Raw genomic sequence first — 15362 nt, 5'->3', positions numbered from 1 at the left:
GGGTGAGGACCAAGAAGCAGAGTCAGGGCCACTGGAGGGAGAGACTCAAGCCAGGGGAAGCCTAACCCCTTCCAGGACTGTTTCATTTGGGGAACGCAGTGCACAGCACAATAACTCCACAACGCAGGTGTTTAGTTGGTGGCATTTTAAAGTAATCAGTCCCTGCAAGGATTCTCAGAAGTGCCCCGTTCATCAAAAAAGGAAGAATTGCCAAAACAGGGATGCAGTGTCAGTCAATATGTTAAATGTTCAATGCTTATCACGTCCTTCTGCAACAGCCTGGCTCACCCAGTCTGCAGGTAATGTTTGTGAAACGAAGCCTCAGCCCAGGTGGAGAGAGTGGGCTGGACATGTGATTATGTTTAGGAGTTATTTCTTTTCAACATGTTGCTCTAAGTAGGGTAGATTTTCTTATTTTTAAGATTGAAATCACCTTACTTAACTGGTGGGGTACTTGTAAAATCAACATTGACATTTTTCTCATTTTGCAGTATTTAGACTTTTTTCAGTTCATTATCCACAACTGACGTCAGCTTCTAGGCTGACCTTATCCAACACCCTGGTGTCACCTTGCTAAGCAACCCAAGGCAACTAGAATGTTCTGACTCCCCCTTCAATCTTAAAATTTAAAAAACTTCTGTTAAAACATCATTGCTAAAATCCAAGTGGCTTCAACATCTATTCCAGCTTAATATCTTCAAGCAAATTTTACTCAGTTCAGATAATTTATTCCGAGAAGTAGAAATGTTAGATAACATATTCTAATTTCAAAAAATTATCAGATACCAGTGACTAAAGCTACTAGGAAATGACTATAAATTCTTGGAAGGCAAACTCAAAGAAATTTGTTTCCCATAGAATTTCAATGAGTTTCAGTAATTTACGAAGATGTTTCCCTGCACCAGGACACTGTAGTTTAGTGAATAATAACCAAGCAGCAAAATTGAAAAACATTACAAAATAGTGCAGTAGAACTTTTAGGATCTTTCCAAGTAAAAGTTATTTGGAGAAGTTACGGTTTCATTCTATGAAGCCCAGTGAATTTAATTCATCTCTTTTTAATGTACTTATAAATATACAAGTATTTAATGAATTAATTACAATAATTTATAGGTTGACTCTCGAATTCCATATATAAATAAAAACTATGTCTAAAAGGAGAAATTTTCTTGGGGTTGCTTCTAACTAAAAGTGTACTGATGAAGTTGGGATTTTTTTTACTTGACAAATATTTCTGGTTTACTTTAATCCACACTTGTTACTGGTCAAAGAATGACTTCTCTGAGATTAACACTGACACCAGTTTTTAAAACGTTCACCTTTTTTTCCTCCAGCCCAGACAAAGCTCAGATTGACTGCTGTATGAGGGGTCCTTCCGTGAAACATGCTTCTCGGAAAAGACAAGCCTTTTCCCTGGGAACAGATCTGAGGAATGTGGCCGCTTATTAAATGTCACTTATTTTTATATCATCCATATAAATATCCTTCAAGTAAAGGAGAAATATTAAGCCCTGGGCATCAAAGTAATCATCATTTTAACTCCTTTATGAAACAATATGGTCTTTCAGACTCTGAATTCTTGTTTCCTCTCAAATATATAGCAAGTTGCTGTCATGAAAAGAGGATGTTATGGACTGAATTGTGTCCCTCGAAAAGTCATATACTGAAGGCCTAACCCCTAGTACCTTAGAATGGGACTATATTTGGAAATAAGGTCTTGAAGAGTTAAGATAAAATGAAGTCATTAGGGTAGACCCTAATCCAATAGGACTGGAATCTTTTAAGACTTAGAGATTAGGACACAGACAGGTTGCAGAGGGAAGACCATATGAAGACACAGGGAGGAGAAGACACCTGTCTGCAAGGAGAGAGGCCTCAGAAGAAACCAAACCTACTGACATCTTGATCTCAAACTGTTAGTCTTCAGAATTGTGAGAAAATAAAATTCACTCTTTAAGCCACCCTTTGGTGCTTTGATATGGCAGCCCTGGAAAACTAGTACAGAGAATAAGACCTAGATTCATGGCCCAGCTCTGTAATTTACTTGGACAAGTGACAAGTTTAAGAAACCCTCAAAATTTTAGGACATATATCTCCAAAGTGGAGAATAATGCTTTCATTAAAAATTCTTAACAGTTGCATGGTTTTAAATTCTGTCTCTACGTGGCCAACTCTAAGTGTCCATCTCCTCGTTTTCCCTAATTCTATACTTATAGCCATCTACTCAGACTGGATGTGGCGAAACCAGAACTCCTGGTATTTTCCCACAAAAACTCAATTCTCCTCAGTAAGTGGAAACTCTAACATTCTAGTTACTTAGGTCAAAAATCTCAGAGTCATGCCTGACTCCTTTTTTTTTCTCATGACTCACATCAAATTCATCCCCAACACCTGTCAACTCTGTCTTCAAAACATATGCAGGTTCATGAATTAGATCAATGAAATTGAACAGAAAGCACAGAAATTGACCTACTTTATGTAAAAATCTAGTCTTTGACAAAGGTATTGTCTTAAATCCCTGAGGCAAAGATAGTCTTTTCTTAAAAATGGTGTTGGAATACCTGGATAGTATTTTGGCAAAAATAAAATTAAATCTATTACTCACAATATACATAAGCATAAACTCCAAATGGACTCAAGTCTAAATATAAAAAATAAAGCAATAATGTTGTAGACAAACATGAGTAACTTCCTCTTTAACCTCAGTGTGGGGAAAGGCTATCTAACTGTGACTCAAAATCCAGAGTAGATAATGATAAACACATATGGCTACTGTAAATCTTTTGCATAGCAAAAAATACCATTATGAATGTATAATATAATATATTTATGTAATACAATTATATTATATAATATAATATAAAACTATTATAAATATAACATAAACTATAAATGAAATCAAAATATAAACAAAATCAAGACACATGACAAACTGCAAGAAAATATTTGCAACATATATCTCAGATAAAGGGCTAATATCCCTAATATACAATAAAATTTTTCTAAATAAGAGAAAAAAAATCTTGTAGAAAAGCAGGCAAAAGACGTGAACAAGATGATTCACAATAAAAGGATCTAAAAATGTCTCTTAACTATATGAAAAGATGTTCCATTTCACAATAAGTGGAGTGCAAATCAAAACTACACTGAAGTACCATTTCTCATTCCTCAGATTGGCAAAAATTCAAAAGCCTGATAATATAATCTCTTGGTGAGACTGTTGGGAAACAGGCACTCACATATTTCAGCTGGGAATATAAAGTGGTATCACTCCTTTGGGGGGCAATTTGGCAACATCTAACAAAATTACATATAGATTTACTATTGACCCCTCAGTCCTTCTTCTAGGAATATATCCTGAAGACACCATCAATCAGTACAAAAAAATACATATGCACAGTCATTTGCAGCATTACTTGTAAATGTAAAACACTGGAAACTTCCTAAATGTCCAAGCCTAGGAGATTAGTTGGATAAACTATTGTACTACACATAATGGAATATTATACAGCCTTAAATAAAAGAATGAGAAAGATCTCTATGAACTGATATGGAAAGATTTCCAGGAGATATTATTAAATGAGGAGAGCAAAATACAAAAGAGCAGATTTAGAATGCCAAAATTTACATAATAAAGAATAAGAAAATATGTATCTGCTTTCTTATCATTACAAAAAAATCAAACAAAACAAAATATACAAGAACCCAGAAAATGATGAAGTTGGCCAACAAAGGTAATGGTGTTGTGGGGACAGAGGAGGGGTGGACACTTCCCTTTTTGCAAATACTTGTGAATAATATACTCAGAAGATATAGAAAAGCACGATAATATCTTACATGTTCAAAAATAAAATTAAATCAATAATAACAAGGAAAAAAACTGAAACAAAGCAAACTGAAACAATTGAACCTCATTGTATGTCAGATGAATACCACAAGCTCAGGGAAGGAAAGGAAAGGAGGAAGGGAGGAAAGGAGGAATAGGGTTGCCAGACATAGCAAGAAAAAATACAAGACACTCAGTTAAATTTTACTTTTAAATAAATAATTTTTTAAAGCACAAGTATGTTTCATGCAATCCGTCCCTACCCATCACCCCATCTCCTCCTCATCTCTTTGGCCTCCACTCCTGCTGCTCACGCACTCAGCTCTTGTTACACGGACCTTCCTACTGTTTCTTAGAGGTGCCACGCAGCTCCCACCTCACGGCTTTGCACACGCTTAGAGGGTCCCTGCCCCTCACTTCTTTAGGATTCTGGTCAGAGGTCAGCATAATTGAGAGGTCCTGCCTACCACACTTTTTTTCCCTCTTACTCTGATATATTGTTTTCCCCAGAACTTACCAGAAGATGTGTATGTGTGTGCATGTATGTGTGTGTGCATAGATACAGACATATAGAGGGAGCTAGTTGAATGAGTATAGATGCAAATCCCCTGACACTAGGAAATGTTGTTTCCCATTCCTCACTCACCCACCTTTGCATTAAGGGACTTCGTTTTTAAAGCCTTGAACTTAAAAACCAGTCAAGAAATTCAGCAAAGTAGTGCAAAGAGAGATACTTTGCCTCTAGCTCTTTATGACTAATCAACTCTGCTTCAAGGGCCTTGAGGAGCTATTTTTCTTCCCGCTACAGCTCTTCCATTTAAAATGGTAACCCCAGGCCTCATTTTGTATTTTCTCCTACACAAGGCTGTGAAGGTCACCCACTTAGCAAACTCTTCAGTTCGTGTGAAATGCATCTGCAGCAACTAAGGCAATAAAAAAGAGAAGATGAATTGAAGTTATTTATATTCAGTAAAAACGTATTGGAGCATTAAGGTAAGAAAAATGTGTCTCCACAGCCGGAATGCCTTATATAACACATGGCGAAGGAATGCCCGCGGGCCACAAACCACAGGCCAAGATTACAGCCTCACTTCTTCCCGGAAGTGGCCAGGCCAGGCAACGGGCGGAGGAAGGGTACTGAGGATGAGCACAGGGCTCTTCCAAAACAGAAACACCAAAGCGGCTGAGGAAAATCTTGAAACAATTATGTATGTACATGGCCTCAAAGTGATAACCAATGGAAAAATAAGAATTTGATTAGCTTGTTATGCTTATTTTACAGTTTAGTTTAAAGTTTGGATTATGGGGCCGGGCATGGTGGCTAATGCCTGTAATCCTAGCAATTTAGGAGGCTGAGGTGGGAGGATCACTTGAGGTCAAGAGTTCAAGAGCAGCCTGAGCAAGATCAAGACCCCTGTCTCTCCAAAAAACAGAAAAATTAGCCAGGTGTGATGGCGCACACCTATAGTCCCAGCTCCTCGGGAGGCTGAGGCAGGAGGATCACTCAGGCCCAGGAGTTTGAGGTTGCTGTGAGCTATGATGACACCACTGCACTCTATCTCAAGCAACATAGCAAGACTCTGTCTCAAAAACAAAACAACAAAAAACAAATAAGTTTGGATTATGGAGAAAACAAGCATCTCGATCTTTTCTGGGCTTAAACTTCTAAAGGTACTCATTTGGCCCTTTTCTAGTTGACATTCAGCTCATGTGCAAATTTAAACTTCACCTTCCATGGGTCTAAACTTTACCTTACCTTTCCCAGTGATGTCCTGTCCTCTGACCCATGGGGCACCTTTAGAACTTTTTGAAGCTTCCCCCAGCTGGAGATAATCTTGACATTACTCCAAAATATTACTCTAAAATAAAAATATTCAGCCCTTGTAATTTCTTTTTTTTTCTGAATCACAACTGAAAAGAGAAAGTACTAACGTTTGGTTTCTTTGGATACATGCATTTAGTTTGTGTTAATAGTTTGATGTAATTCTTTATGTGCTGAAATCTATTTGTTGAGTCATAACAAGCCTTTTCTTAATGAAATAGAATAAAATAGATAGAAAATATTAGCATATAGCTATATAGGAAGGGAAACTATGTTTCATAAAACTTTTGTTTCAAAAGTATGTAATATGTAGCTATAGTATGTGTATGTGTTAGGATGCACTATAAAATGTACTTACTAATGGGATCACAATAAAAAAAAGTATGAAAGTCACTGATTCAATATTTGCATTTTTATAAGCAATTAGCAGGTACCCATTATAACTAAAAAAATCCAATTCTTAGATTAACTGACAAAGAAACACCACTATCTATGCGAGCTAATTTCAAGGTAAGCATTCAGAAATATTGTTTATCAAGAAAAATATGTAATTTACTACAAAGAAAATATGCTTCTTACTTCTAAAATATGAAGTCCTTAATTCACTTCATAAGCTGAAGTATAAAAACAAACAAAATAAAACCCTCTTTTTTACCTTAAACTTTTCAATCAGGATTTAGGATGACTGGGCTTTGTTGGCATTTGGATGACTAAGTTGAAAGTTTTTTATTAAAATGAAATGTGGACATATTTATTGGCATTTTAAAATCTTCAGAGAGGCCTTTTCAGGGCTCACTTCATGACAACAACTGCAGTGAACCATCAGGCAGAGAGTGACATCTTTGGCATCTTAACGGGTGATGTCAAAGATGGTACTTGATGGATGCTGTCCTGGGCTCAACCCTTGTTCTGGAATCTTCAGTGGCTGCCCGTGCTGTGATTCTGCAGAGGCCGGCTGCAGGGGAGAGCAGCTCGCGTGTCCTGTGGACGTCCACACCAGCGGAACGAGATTCTAGCTCGGCGGCTGCTCTGGGGCTGAATGAAAAGCCTAGGAGGTTGCCCGTGGAGATTTGCCCTTGGCCGCTGGAAGGCTGAGAGTGCCTCTTAAGACCCACGGAGATGACCCTCCGACGCCAGAAACAAGCCTATGTGTTGGGGGCCACCTCGGTGCCAGTCTGAGACACTCAGTGGCCCGACTGCCGCCACTGAGCCTATTTTGCCCTCTGCTGACTAGGGTTCCATTAATCCCAGTTTGCAGAGTGTGGGGAATTCATTTGCCCTATCTCACTCCAAAAAAATCCTTTTATTAAATGCTTCTTCTTTTTTTTTTTTTTAAGAAAATCAGCATAAAATGTGGCATCTGAGTAAAAACTGAATAGTTGACAAAAACATCTGCATCTTGATTTAATGCTTTTGAAAAAGGTATGCTGTAAAAATTAATCTACTCCGTCCATGAGAATATTTGAAATTCATTGACCAGCCTCTAGAAACCTTCACAAGTCATTTTAAAATGGTGCAGACTATAAATGGAAAATGGAAAATGTTTTTGCTGGGAAGAAGTCCAAAAAAGTAAAACACTTCTAAAATTTATATCACATCATCTAGATGTTTCTGCCCTCATTTTCTCTTGCAAACAGTGGTGTAAGTTTAAATATTAAGTTCCTAAGTCCAAACTCCATAAAAAAAAACTTTTACCAGAGAGACCCGTGCGAGACAAGTTGGTATAAATATTAGAATTATAACAGTGATTCCAGTTTAAACTTTTACACTATCCTGTCATAGCTCTTTCCTCATATATGACAATAGAGTCTGCTAACTCTAGGGCATTCTTTTGTATTGGTGTTCAAAAGAAAGCCCAGCTGGAAAAGATTTAGGAGCTGGAGAGCATTTGTTTGCTATGGTATAGGGAAGAATGTTCCCCCCAAAGATGTACACGCGCTAATCTACAGTCTCTGAGTATGTTCCTTACGCAGCAGCAGGTTAAGGGCCCTGAGATGGGGAGAGTGCCCTCGATCACCTGGCTGGGCCTTTACAGGGGAGACACAGGAGGGGTTAAAGTCGGAGAGAGGAGATGCAGAGGTTAAAGCCGAGGCCAGAGAGAAGAGAAGATGCGACGCTGCTGGCTCTGAGGGTGGGGACCGGGCCCTCAGCCGCGGGAAGCTGCAGAAGGCGAGGAAGCGGACTCTCCCCGGAAACAGTGGGGCGAGCACCACGAGTCTAGCCAGAGACTGTGACTGACGTCTGACCTTTCGAATGGCAAAAAATTAAATTTGTGTTGTTTTAGCCACCGTGTGTGGTTATTTCTACAGCAGCAACAGGAAACTGATACGCTTACCAAGGTCCTAAAACTACTAAAGGACAACGAGGAAGGAGCCCTTTGCATCATGACTGCTGTGGGGGGAGTGTGATTGGTTCTTAGAACTGCCGCAGGGCCCCACCCTCATCCACCCAGCCCAAGACGGGCGGTAAGCTGAGCACTTTCTCCTCATCTAGTCGTCGGATTCTACCCATTTAACAGCAAAAAGCAAACAAAAAAATGGAAACTGATAAAATTCCTTACTCTCCCAAATTCTGAAAAATTCTATGATGGAAAAATTTTTTGACATAACACTTCCGAACAAACACATTTTTGAAGAGGTAAGAATGAGAATATACAACTAGCTGGATAAATACAGATATTACACTTAGTAGAACATATGTAACTACAGAAGCTTTGTAAATAAATCAGGCTTCCATGAATGCTCTCTTAATTTCCAGAATTCCTCATACTTATTTTTGCTTACCTTGGTTTGTGGAGAAGTTTCTAAAATGGGGGGAAAAAAAAGAGTAGATTCATTTTGCTTAACTCTTTTTTTATTTGTACCTCTATTATACTACTAGGTTATTTTCCACATTGAGTATATATTTCCGATTTACTTTGGAGTAGATCTTGTGACTCAACTGAAGTCCAAATCCATCTCATTTCAGCAAATAAGGTAATTTAGCTATTTTATGTTGAAACTTGGTAAAATGTTCTCTCCGTCATTAAAACTTCAAGAACAAATTTATGCTATGGGCAAAATTCATTCTCCAAACTTTGTTTTTTCTTCCTTATTTTAGAATTTATCACTAAATAAAGGAGTCCTTCTTGGTGTCTTATCCACTTATGTCAATGGTTCTCCAAATGAGGAAGGACAAAATATAAATGCTACGTAGTTTTGATCATCTATTAACATTGGACTTTCATGTAACAAAAAAATATTAAGAATGAAAGTGAAAGTCAAATTCTCTGGAGTTTGATATTTCTGCAAGAATGTCAATGAAACAGATCTATTTCTACAGGTTCAGTGAAAGAGCTTAAAACTATAAAAAGAAATCCTGAGAAGTCAAATTTGCATAAGACTAGAAATATGAAAATTTGAGTCATAAAATTCAAGAACTTGCAGGAAAACCCAGAGTATTATTACTTTGCCTTATCTCAGCTGTAAGTTACTCTTTTACCAGTGAGACTTGGCGGCAGAGTAGAAAGAATACAGCCTGGGGTACAGAGAGTTCGCACAAGGAAGCCCGTCCTGAAGACTTGCAAGTAAAGAAGGGCCCACAGCAAGCTGGCAGTGAAAGAAGCAGCCTCTCCAGAAAGGTCAAGAGAAGGTGTGGAGTGAAAAATTTCCAGGGAGCTGTCACTGTCTGAAAAGGAAAATGACAAAAGTGACAAATCTCAGAGAGTCTGAGGAGAACAAAGACGGGGGTTGAAAAACAGAATAGAACCACCTTCTTCTTCCTTTGAGAGGCACTCAGGGTCATCTTCCAGGAAATCTCCCCCAAATGAAGAAGGGCCAGTGCCGGCCTCAGCCGGGCGCTAACCGGAGGAGGCGCCTGCGACAGAAGATGAGGCTGGGGGGACGGGAGAGCTGGGTTCCTGAGCTGGCGCCCCGGCCCCAACCTTATCACTCAAGCTCCTTAAGGACTTTTTTCTTCAATATTCAAAATTAAACTGCCTAGATGTGTCCTGCCAACCTGCCTTGTAATGATCCCCTGAGCAATGATGGCCAAGCTTCAATTCACACCTTTCACACACAGATATAAACACAGAGTAAAGAGTTATTAAGAGTAAGGTATTGTTGGCCAGGCGCGGTGGCTCACACCTATGATCCTGGCACTCTGGGAGGCCGAGGTAGGAGGACTGTTTCAGGTCAGGAGTTTGAGACCAGACTGAACAATTTTTCTTCTAAAAATTGAAAAAAAAAATAATTAGCCAGATGACTAAAAATAGCAAAAAAAATAGCTGGGCGTGGTGGTGTGTGCCTGTAGTCCCAGCTCCTTAGGAAGCTGAGGCAGGAGGATCGCTTGAGCCCGGGAGTTTGAGGTTGCTGTGAGCTAGGCTGATGCCACAGCACTCTAGCCCAGGCAACAGAGTGAGAATCTGTCTCAAAAAAAAAAAGAAAAAGAGTAAAGTATTAAAGTATTGTTAAACCAATTCTCAATTGCAGGAATTTGCCATGTCCTTATAGGGACCTTTACTCCTTCCCGAGCCTGGGGATCACGAGGACCTTCACTGCTGTGACAGGTTGGTGCCCAGGGGCCCACAGCCTGTGGGCTGAGTCTCTACTCCAGCACTGATGACAGAAGCTATGGTGTAGAGTTCATTTAAAGTTTTGAGCAGCTACATTTAAAAAAAAAGAACAAGTGAAATTAATATTAGCAATATATCTTATTTAAGCCAATATATCCAAAAATGTCATCATTTCAACATGTAAATCTCAAAATGTGGTGTATGTTTTGTTGACATTTACACCACATCTCAATATTGTTAGCTACATTTCAAGAGCCCAATAACCCCACGGGGCTAATGTTTCCTTTATGGACAGCGCAGCCCTGAGGGATGAAGAGTCACTGAAGGCTTGAGGGAGACAGGGACAGGCTCTGGTGTCACTACAGACGAGCGCTGCATGGCCACGAGCAGTGACTGCAGAGCAGAGTGGATGTAGGGTGCTCAAGGGGCGGCTGTTGAAAGGCTCCATGTGATAGATACTGAGGATCTGGCCTCAATGGTAGGGAGGACAGACTTGAGAAATGTCCAAGAAACAAAATCAATAGGATTTGGTGATTAGACGCGGGTAGAGTGAAAGAAAATAATTTAGGATGATTCCCAGATTTCTAGCTACCATGACCAAGTCAATAAAAATGTAATTTATTGAGACAAGGAAACCTGAAAATAAAGCTAATCAGGGACAAGATAAGGTGGGCAGCAGGTATTAATATATTTCTGGACATGCTGCATTTGAGTTGCCTGTGTGGCATTCACACACATAGAGATGTCCAGCAAGCTTTCAGCTATTGGGGTCTGAACTTCAGGGAAAAGTTGGGTCTAGAAATTTACATAGGGCAGTTTAGAAGTCTTCCATAAACATGTGTGCTTATGAGATCCCCAGAAGATCCATGAGCCAAAGAATGAATGGAGGAAACCAGTCTACAAAGAAGGCCAAAGAGGAGTGGGTCAAAGGATAAAAGAAAAACCAGGGTATGTGTTGTCACCAAAGTAAGGAGAAAAGAAAGTTCCAAGGAGAAGAAGGTCAACTGTGTCAAGTGTACTCAGGGAATATACAGTCCCCTGAAGTTCATTACTTTTGACAATACAATATCTGCCAATGCAGTTTAAGAAAAACGACAGAAGGAGAAACCAAATTGCCAAGGGTTAAACACCAAAGCAAAAAAAAGTGGGAAATCTGAGACTGTTCATTCAACAAGAATGGCTCAGGAGGGACAATGGGGAAGCAAGAAGAAGAGAGGGGTTTTTTTTTTAAAACTGAGAGAGACTGGACTACAGTTGTAAGATAAGACACACTAGCCAACAGAGATAGTGAGATTGAGAAAACCGGAGAGAAAAGTTTGGCAGAATGATCCTGGAGGAGATGAGAGAGAATGGATTAAGACCCCCTGGGTAGGGTCTCGTCATCCTCTAAAGATAGGAAGGGGTACAGACAGGGACAATTTTGCAGAAGGGAGGGTGCAAAGTGGAGACAGGTTACAACAGATTGCCCCCCTTTCTCACTGAAGCTGGGGGCAAGATCTTCTCCTGAAAGGATGAAGGCAGAGTCTGGACAGAGAATATGAGGAGAGGGCCAACATTTTGAGATTATCACTGAGAGGAATGGAAGAGAAATCAGGCTGGGGACAAGTGAAAAGATTGTGGAGCAATTTCAAGGATCTACGTAGGGACCATAACATCGTATATTTAGGTGATTTTCTCCAGCAGCCCTCAGCTGCAAAGGAATGAAAGCAGATAACATGGAGCTGTTATTAATCTAGACTTGGGTTTGATGCAACTAAAGGACACAGACAAAGGCACTGAGAGCATTCATGAGAGAGTGGCTCTGATGAGCCACAGAGCAGCCGGGTTCTGTAAGAAAGGAGGAAAGCCTAGGAGGGAGCAGATAGCCCAGTTAGAGATGGAGGGTACAAACAACAGGGCATCTTAATGATGCCATAATGTAGATATTGCAATTAGCAAGACAGAACGGTAGGATGGAAGGTTGTGATCAGAAGGAACATAGAACCCTGGGGTTTAGGTTATTTAAGATCCAAAGTATGGCCGTGGAAACAATGACTGATGAGGAGTAGAGATGAAGAGTCATTGGCATTGGAAGGACAAAGAACAGAGAGACCAAACCCTGGCTATGTTGACCTTACTAGCACTGATATCTACCAGGTCAATGGCAGGGCCTGGGCAGAACGAAGACTATGACACCAATTCCAACGTTTTTGGTAAATACAGCAGAATGACAAGATGATACAAGAATAAAAACAAAAAGAAGGGGTAAAACATACCATAGCATAAACTTTCATAAGCACAGAGGAGTAAAGATTTGGCAGTGGTGACAAAGGGGACCTGGGATATTAATGCTCCCTGCCTATCACTCGTAAGGCAGGTTGATAAATTCTGAACACAGGAAGTGACATCTAAGGCAAGGAGGTAGACGAGGCATTCTTGAGGTCATAAAGAAATATGTTTACCATACTATGGAGTTCCAGAAATGCCATGGGAAAAGTGGGAAAGAGAACAGTGGAGGAAGATAACCTTCAGAAAAGGTGGTGAAAATGCAATAGGCAGAGGAATGACAGCGAGAAGACAGAGTCCTTGGAGACTTACATTCTGGTGGTACCCGGGGTGCTGGAACCAGCTGGGTGTGAGCGTCTAAATGGAACCTAGACATCCTTGGGCGTCATTGGCAGAGATCCCTTTCTCTCCTCTTCCTTTCTCATCCCTTTGCTTTGTCCCTTTCCATTTTGCCTCCTAACCTAGGCTTTAAAGGTGCTAGGGGAGCATCCAAAACATTTATTAGCACCACTGATAATATTTAATGATTTAAAAAGTTCCCAAGACTTATCCTTTATTATGCTTTTAAGCATAGTGAGAAGCAATGACATTCTAGTCAGAGAGCCCCCGACTTGGGCTCATACAGAGACTAAACCGAGAATAGTCCTGAAAGTGTTCAAATAAATATGCAAATCTATCTTCCAACTCATTGCTGTAGCCTCAATAAGATAAAGAGTTGAAAAGCTTCTCTTTAGAGGGTAAAATATGTAATATTTGTCCAGCAATGAAAATTCTTTGGTTTTAAGATCTCAAAATTTGGGACATAGTTTAAAATATACAGATATCCATCATTTAACTACTTCAAAATAACTTTATATCTTTGAGGTTTTTAATCACTTCTTTTAAAAGTTATTTTTAAAGATGTTCACTTTTGATGAAAGCTCTAGAATACAATGTCATTCTGTAATAGTGGTTTTCCATCAAATGCTTTTTTCTTTAAGTTGTGAAAACAACATTGATTATACTGCCAAGCACTGCTAAAAAATGCTCTGCATCATAAAAGGATTTAGAGCCCCATTTATTATCATCTAAATTGTATATTGTATACTTGATAGCAACATATTGTAAACCAAACAGCTTTCTTATCTAAGCCAAGAGATATTATAATAAAACAATCCAGAAGCTTTTTTGAAAAGCATGATTTGGTGGATTTCTAATCTAAAACTAATCTTTTTGTTCCCCCAAGAAAATGCTGATTGTGTGTTTGCCTCCATGGTTTTCTCCACCACTGTTTGGTAATCTGGGTCACTCAGAATGACACTGAGAGAGATTAGACAGAATCACAGGTATGCGGAAAGTGTCTGACTTCCATCACCAAGAGCAAAACCTTGAGGTATGGTGGCTGGTTTTTGTTTCCCACATTTCACTACACAGAAGTAGTTTGTTTTCCTCCTGTGAAACATCAAAGAAACTTCAGGGAGATAAATCCATTAGTATTGACCAAAGTAATCCAAAAGTCTGTCCTTGTGAGAGCTAACATAATTTGAGTAATCTCCAAACCATCAATCCACCTGTGGAGGAAAGTATTTCTTTCATCCCTGGGGGCTTCCTTCCCAAAACAAGTTCCAAGACTCAGAGGCATTTACTCAGTCAGAGGGGTCAGTGTTGATGACCAATCCTTCCAGGAGGGAAAATGGAACTTCCTCCTTGATCAGCTGAGTAGTTGATGCTCTTCGGCAGTCGCGGATGTTATTGTCACTGTGCCAGTGCACCCTTCACCTGCTGAGTAGGACACAGCCCGTGCTGGCCTGATAGGAGTTTCTGCCCGTCAGGGGAGAGCAGCGTTGGTGTTTTGTTCAGCTAAGGTTGCTCTCAGCGCTGTGGCTCTCTAGAGACACAGCTCTCCACCCTCCACACAAACTCAGCCACTATCCCAAGGTCGCTCCTGATGCTAAACTGGCGAGGTCAGAGGTGTCCAGTCATCCAACACATGTTCTGCCCAGAATTGCATCCCCCTGCTCAAACACCACTTTCTGCTATGGCTGAACTGGGGCAATTCTCCTTAGAAAATGAGTCCCCAAAGTGCTCCACTAGTAGAATGGGGACAGGCCAACATCGGTGGCACTACTGACAGCCTGGCCAAGGGAAAATCAACAACACCCTGGATCTGTCCAATCTCTAGCCTCAAAGCCCTCTGATTTCCTGACCTAGCATGGTTCTCAGCACTCTGCCCATCTTGTCCCATAGCCTACCATCAACAATCCAAGTATAGACCCATTCTCCCAACACACATAGGCCCGATTTCTCTTAACATGTCAACCACAGGTAGCAAGAGTCTTAAAATAATGTCGTTCCACAGGATTTCTCTGATTCAGCCTCCACTAGGTTAGGAGGAACTCTAGCACCTCTCCCTTGGAAATACGGCTTGTTAATTCTGGGAATTCTCAGAGACATCCTGCACCTGCCAGCCTTTCTCTCAGTCTTCACAGCTATTGCTGCTGCTCACCATGACACTGTCTCCTGGCCGTCCCCAAAGCCTTGGTTCCAACTGTAACCCACTCTCAGCCATCATTGACAATGGCCACTGGTGTTACTGAAAGTTCGCTACTTGTCCCCAAGGCCGACTCAGTGAGAACAAAGAACGAGGACAAGGGTATGAGGAAAAGGAAAGAGAAGTTTATTAATTTGCAGCATCTCAAAGACTGCCATCTTGACTTTAAGCAGTAAATCAGGGCTTGTTAAAAGGGGGGTTTTCGGTGGTTGAGCTCAGGTCTATGTGACCAGTGTCACATGCCGTGCCTTTGGGTTGTTGTTTAACTATAATTAGTGGTTTCTGTGTATCTCCGGTGATGAGGATCTCCAGTGACCCTTGTCGGGACAGTTCTGTTGAGCCATCTCCTGTGGTCTAAGATACTAGA

Source organism: Lemur catta, chromosome 12 (assembly GCF_020740605.2).
Source record: "Lemur catta isolate mLemCat1 chromosome 12, mLemCat1.pri, whole genome shotgun sequence".
Classification (NCBI taxonomy): Eukaryota; Metazoa; Chordata; class Mammalia; order Primates; family Lemuridae; genus Lemur; species Lemur catta.
This window is presented reverse-complemented; position numbering follows the sequence as displayed.